We start from the raw sequence: 6579 nt of genomic DNA on the forward strand, positions 1-6579 counted from the left end.
AAAGCCCTAACTTATGTTTCTTTTTGAATATCTCCTATATTTCAACCAAAAACCGATCTTTATTTCTTCTCAGAATGACCATTACTTTTGAGTCCAAACCCTAATCATATGTTTTCTTTTCAAAATGTGTCCTATTTTTATGGATTGAATCAAAACCATAATCTTTTATTTTCTACAGAATATCTTATTTTTCTTTAATTAAAAGATTAATCATATCTTTTGTTTTGGGGTTGTCTACTAATTTTTAATCAAAACCCAAATCTAATGTTTTTTTTTTCTAAATGTCTCATATTTTTCAATCAAAACCTTAATCCTATGTTTTTTGTGGAATCGTGTATTCAATTAAAACCGAGAATCATATGTATTTTTTGTTCTAAATGTCTACTATTTTGAAACAAAATACTAATCCTAACCCTACAAGTAGTAATGTTTTCTTGTTATTTTCTATCAAAACAACAATCTATCTTTTATTTACAAAATTCCTACTATATTTGAATTAAAACCCAAATCCTATATTTTCTTTTCAGTATGTCTCTTATTTTACAAATAAAACATGAATCCTACGTTTTCTTTTCCTAATGTTTCCTATTTATCATTTTTTTTAAATCAAAACTAAGCCTATATTTTTTATTTCGGAATGTCTATTTCTTTTCAATAGAAAAAACCCGAATCCTTTCTTCTTCCACGGGCCAAGCTATTATTTACAGGTCAACCCAATCCTATATATTCTTTTTGGAATGTGTCCTATTTTAAAGTTTAGATGAAAACCACATAATCCTTTTTCTTTTCAAAATCATACTTATTTTTTGGAATCAAAACTCTGTCCTATATTTTGTTTTAGGGAGATATACTTTAATTATAAATCAAAACAACAATCAGATGTTATATTTTTGGAATATCTCATATTTTTCAATCAAAACCTAAATATTATGTTTCTTTTTTTTGTGCTTCTTCCCTGTTTGCTCAGTTTTGAATCGAAAACCTAACTTCCTATGTTTTTCTTCTAGAATGCCGTGGTTAAATCAAAAAACCTTGTCCTTTCTTTTCTTTTCGTAATGTTTGCTATTTTTGAATCAAAACCCTAATTCCATGTTTTTTCATAATGTGTTCTACTTTCCAGTTTTCAATCAAAACTCTAATCCTTTGTATTCTTTTTAGGATGCCCCATTGTTTTGAATTAAAAATCTAATCCTATCTTGTTTTGGGAGCTCTGGGTGATTTTTTTTCATCAAAGTCCTAATCCCAGTCGTCAATGTTTCTCGTGGTTTGAAATATCTCCTTTTGATTAAAAATCTAATCAAATGCTTTCTTTTTTAAATGTCTAATGTCTTTCAATCAAAATTAGAATCCTATATTTTCTTTTCTTAATGCTCTCATTTTATAAGTTTTGATTCAAAACTTAATTCTTTCTTCTTCGTAATATACCGCTATTTTTTTAATCTAAATAATATTCTTATGTTCTCTTTCCGTAATGTCTCATATTTTTCAATAAAAACACTAATCGTATGTTTTCTTTTCATAATGGCTCCCTATTTACTAAATTAAAACACAATTCTATTTTTTTGAATGCGCTGTTTTATTAATCGAATCCTATGTTTTCTTTTCGAACACCCTTCTATTTTTAATCAAAACCCCAACCTTATGCTTTCTTATAGTAATGTGACCTCTTGACTTTTCTTAATGTCTCCCTATAAATCAATTGTGAATCAAAACCCTATACATCTATCTCTCTCTGGGCTTTAGAAAATGTTTTGCTATTTTTGAATCAAAAATGCTAATCCTTAGTCTTCTTTCCTCGGAATGTGTCCTATTTTTAAATGGATCTAAAAGCTCCAAATCCTTTGCTTTTTCTTTTTGAAATGTCTCATTTTTTAAATCAAAACTCTAATCCGATCATTTGTTTTGGAAATCTCTGCTAATTTTTAATCAAAACCGTGATCCTATGTTTCATCCTAATGCTCACGCGGTTTTTAACTCTCATACGTGAATGCCTCCTCATTTTCCATCCCAGTAATACTATAAGGTGCGAAATATTCTATCTTCGATCAAAACCGTCGAGAAACCATGCCTTTCTTTCTCTTATTGCCCAGTATCAGGTTTTAGTAATTCAAAACCCCAATGTTTTCTTTCTGAAATGTGCTACTATTTTGAATCAAACACAACTAATCCTATGTTTTTCGTATGTCTCATATTTTTCAATCAAAACACTATTCTTATGTTTACTTTTCAGAATGGCTCCTATTTTACAATCAAAACCCTAATCTTACATAATTTTTTAGTAATGTTTGCTATTTTTGAATCAAAACCCTGATTCTATATTTTCTTTTCAGAATGTCTACTATTTTTTAATCAAAAACCTAATCCTATATTCTCGTATATTAATGGGTCCTATTTTTCAATTTTGAATCAAAACCCTAATCCAATGTTTTCACTTCGGAATGCCTACTGTATTTGAATCAAAAACTGATTCCTATGTTTTCTTTTGTTAATGTCACCTATTTATTTGGGTTTGAGTCAATACCGTAACCAATATTTTCTTTTTTGAATGCGTACTGTATTTTAATGAAAACCGTAATCCTATGTTTCCTTTTTATAATGCCACCTATTTATTTGTTTTGAGTCAAAACCCTAAACAATGTTTTCTTTTAGTAATGTTTCCTATTTTTGAATCAAAACACAAATCCTATGGCTTATTTTCAAAATGTGTCCTATTTTTTAGTTTTGAATCAAACCCTAATTCTATGTTTTGCCTTTAGGAATGTCTTCTATTTTTTAGTTTTGAATGAAAAGCAGTAAAATCCTTTGGTGTTTTTGGGAGTGTTTCCTATAAATCTAAACCCCAATCCTATCTCGATATCTCTCCTATTTTCTAGATAAAACCGTAGTACTATGTCGTAATGTCATGTAAATTTTATTTTTCAATCACTTTAATCCTATTATCTCGGAATGTCTTATAGATTTTGAATCGAGGCTAATCCCATAAGGTTTTTCTTTGAGATGTCTACTATTTTCCAGCCTTCGAATCAAAAACCCTATTTTTTCGATCAAAACCTATTTTTTTTCTTTTTCAAGCTGTTGTGAACTTCTCCGGTGATCATATCCACGATGAAATCCCCGGATCCCGCCGAACGAAGTGAAGGAGCTTAGGGAGAGTAGTTTCAAAACATTGATCTATGTTTTCGAAATGTCCCTATTTTTGCTTTAATCAAGCCCACAGTCCTTTATTTTTTTATAGTAGGTCCATATTTTCAATGAAACTCTAATCCATGTTTTCTTGAAAAATATCATATATTTTAACCAAAGCCTAATCATATGTTTTCTCTCGCAATCCTCCTATTTTGAATAAAATCCTAATCCTATGTGTCATAATGCCTCCAATTTTGAATCAAAACCATAATCTTATGGCTTTTCTTTTGGGAGGTGTCCTAGCTTTGTGAATCCCAGAATCAATAATCATTTGTTCTTTCTCGCAATGCCTCATATATATTTGAAAGTCTAATCCTATGTCTACATGCTGGAGCGTCTGCTATTTTAAATCAAAACAATAATCATATATTTTCCTTCGATAGCCAAGTAACTACAATCATATTTTAACTCGAAACCCAAATCCGGCGTGTTTTGTTTTCAATATGTCTCCTTTTTGAACTAAAAGCCTAATCCTATGTTTTACGTTTTGGAATATCACCTAAATTTTGGCATTCAATCACCCTAATCCTCATTATTTTCGTCTAGGATCTGTCACTGCTATTTTAATCAAAACAATAATCACACGCTTTTCTTTTGAAATGTCCTCCAAATCTCTTTAAATCGAAAACCCTAATCCTATGTAATGCTTGAGCGTAATGAAAACCCTAATCTTATGTTTTCTAGGAAATGTCTGCTATTTTTGTATCGAAATCCCAATCCTATGATTTTCTTATAGTAATGTTTCCTATTTTTCAATCAAAACCCTAATACTATTTTTTTCTTTTCTTAATGTCTACTAATCCTATGTTTTCTTATAATAATATCTCTTATTTTTCAATCAATACAAATTCTATGTTTTCTTTTTGGAACCTTAAGTTTTCCTTTGGAAATGTTTGCTATTTTTTAATCAAAACTCTAATCTTATGTTTTCTTTTGAAAATATCTCCTATTTTTCAGTTTTTAATCAAAACCGCAATCCTTTGTTTTCTTATAGTAATGTCTTATATTTTTCAATCAATAATACCTCCTACTTTTCATTCCAAACTGTGATCCTATGTTTCCTTTCGGAGTGTGTCTTATTTTTAATTTTTGAATCAAACACATATTCCCTTGTTTTCTCTTTGAAATGTCTCCTTTTTTTTAAATCAAAACCCTAATTTTCAATCAAAACACTAACTCTGTGTTTTTTCGTTTCATAATGTCTCCTGTTTATCAAGTTTCAATGAAAATCATAATCTTTTGTTTTATTTTCACAATGTCTCCTATTTTTCAATCAAAACCCTAATCCTATGTTTTTCTTTCAGAATGTCTCCTACTTTTGAAGTGAATACTAATCTTAAGGTTTCTTTTTGGAATTGTTTTCTTTAGTTTTGAATGAAAACCCTAATCCATTGGTGTCTTTTCAAAATCTCTCCTTTTTAATCTAAACCCTAATCCTATGTTTTCTTTTCGATATGTCTCTATTTTTGTAACTATAAACCTAATCCTATTGTTTCTTTCGAATGCCCTACAATTTAGCTTTTCAATACGTAATCCTATTATTTTCTTCTCGAATGTCTTCTAGTGTTTTGAATCAAAACCCTAATTTTATATGTAATATCCCTATTTTGTGTTTTGATCAAAAGCTGCTAATCCTATGTTTTCCTTTCAGAATGTCTACATTTTCTTGGTTTTCAACCTAAACTCTAATCCTAAATCTTCATTTTCAGAATGCCTACTGTTTTTGAATCAAAACACTAATTTTATATTTTATTTTTGTAATATCCCTTATTTTTCAGTTTTGAATGGAAATCCGAATTCTATGTCTTACTTTCGGAATGTCCACTATTTTTCAATTTTCAATCAAAACCCTAATTTTAGGTTTTTCTTTTCATAATGTCTCATATTTTGGATCAAAACCCTTGTTCAATGTTTTCTATTCATAATGTCTCCTATTTTTGAATGAAGGCTCTAATCCTATATTTTCTTTTCTAAATATCTCCAATTTTTCAGATTTGTATCAAAACCATTATTGTTTTTTATTTGGAATGTCTCATATTTTCAATCCAAACTTTAATCCTATGTTTTTTTCTTTTAGAATGTCTCATTTTTTTTAATCAACACCATAATCTTATGTTTTGATTGAAAATTAAATATAGTATTGTCTGTTAATTTTTAATCAAAACCCTAATCCTATGTTTTCCTTTCATAATGTCTCCTATCTTTCAATCAAAACCCCTATCATATGTTTTCTTTTCATTATTCTCAACTATTTTGAATCAAAACTATAACCCTATGTTTGTTTCTTTTTCGTAATGGCTACTATTGAATCAAAACACTAATACTATATTTTTCTTGAATGTCCTCATATTTTTGAATCTAAAATCCTATCTTAAACTTTATTGTGGGATGCCTCTATTTTTAAATAAAAAATTCTAATCCTATGTTTTTGATAATAATGGCTCCTATTTTTCAATCAAAGCAGTAATCGTATGTCGTAATGCCTAAATGTCTCCCTATCTTTCAATCAAAACCGAATCCTATGTCTTAATGGCTCCTATTTTTTTGAATCAAAACGTAATCCTATGATTTCTTTTTGATTAATATCTACTATGAATCAAAACCCTAATCCTATATTTTCTTTTTGAAATGTCATAATTTTTGTTTTGAAATCAAAACCCTAATCCTATGTTTTTCTTTTCAGAATGTAACCTATTTTGCAAACAAAATCCTAATCTTATGTTTTCTTTTTTTAATATCTTACATATCAGTTTTTCAATCAAAACTCTAATCTTATGTTGACTTTAGGAAAGTCTACTATTTTTTAATCAAAACAATAATCGTATGTTTTCTTTTTGTATTGTATCATATTTTTTAATCAAAATCCTAATCCTAAGCTTTTTTGGAATGCCTCCTAGTTTTTAATCAAACCCCTAATCTTATTTTCTTTTGGGGATACATGCTATTTTTTAATTAAAACAATAATCCTTTATTTTCTTAAAAAAATGTCTCATATTTTTCAATTAAAACCCTAATACGATGTTTTTTTAAATGTCTAACATTTTTTAATTAAAACAATAATCCTATGTTTTCATATAGTAATGATTCGTATTTATAAATCAAAGCCCTAATCCTATGTTTTCTTTCAGAATGCCTACTATATTTGAATCAAAAATTTAACCCTATGTTTTCTTTTCGTAATACCTCCTATTTTTGAATAAAAATAATAATACTATTTTTTCCATTCGGAATTTCTCCAACTATTTAATCAAAACCCGATTCCCATGTTTCTTTTCAGAATGCCTACTATATTTGAATCAAAACCCTCTTCTTATATTTTTCTATTTGTAATGTCTCCTAGCTTTCAATCAAAACCCTAATCCTATATTTTATCTTCAGTAATGCCTCCTATTT

The sequence above is a fragment of the Dioscorea cayenensis genome, chromosome 20 (assembly GCF_009730915.1).
Source record: "Dioscorea cayenensis subsp. rotundata cultivar TDr96_F1 chromosome 20, TDr96_F1_v2_PseudoChromosome.rev07_lg8_w22 25.fasta, whole genome shotgun sequence".
Classification (NCBI taxonomy): domain Eukaryota; kingdom Viridiplantae; phylum Streptophyta; class Magnoliopsida; order Dioscoreales; family Dioscoreaceae; genus Dioscorea; species Dioscorea cayenensis.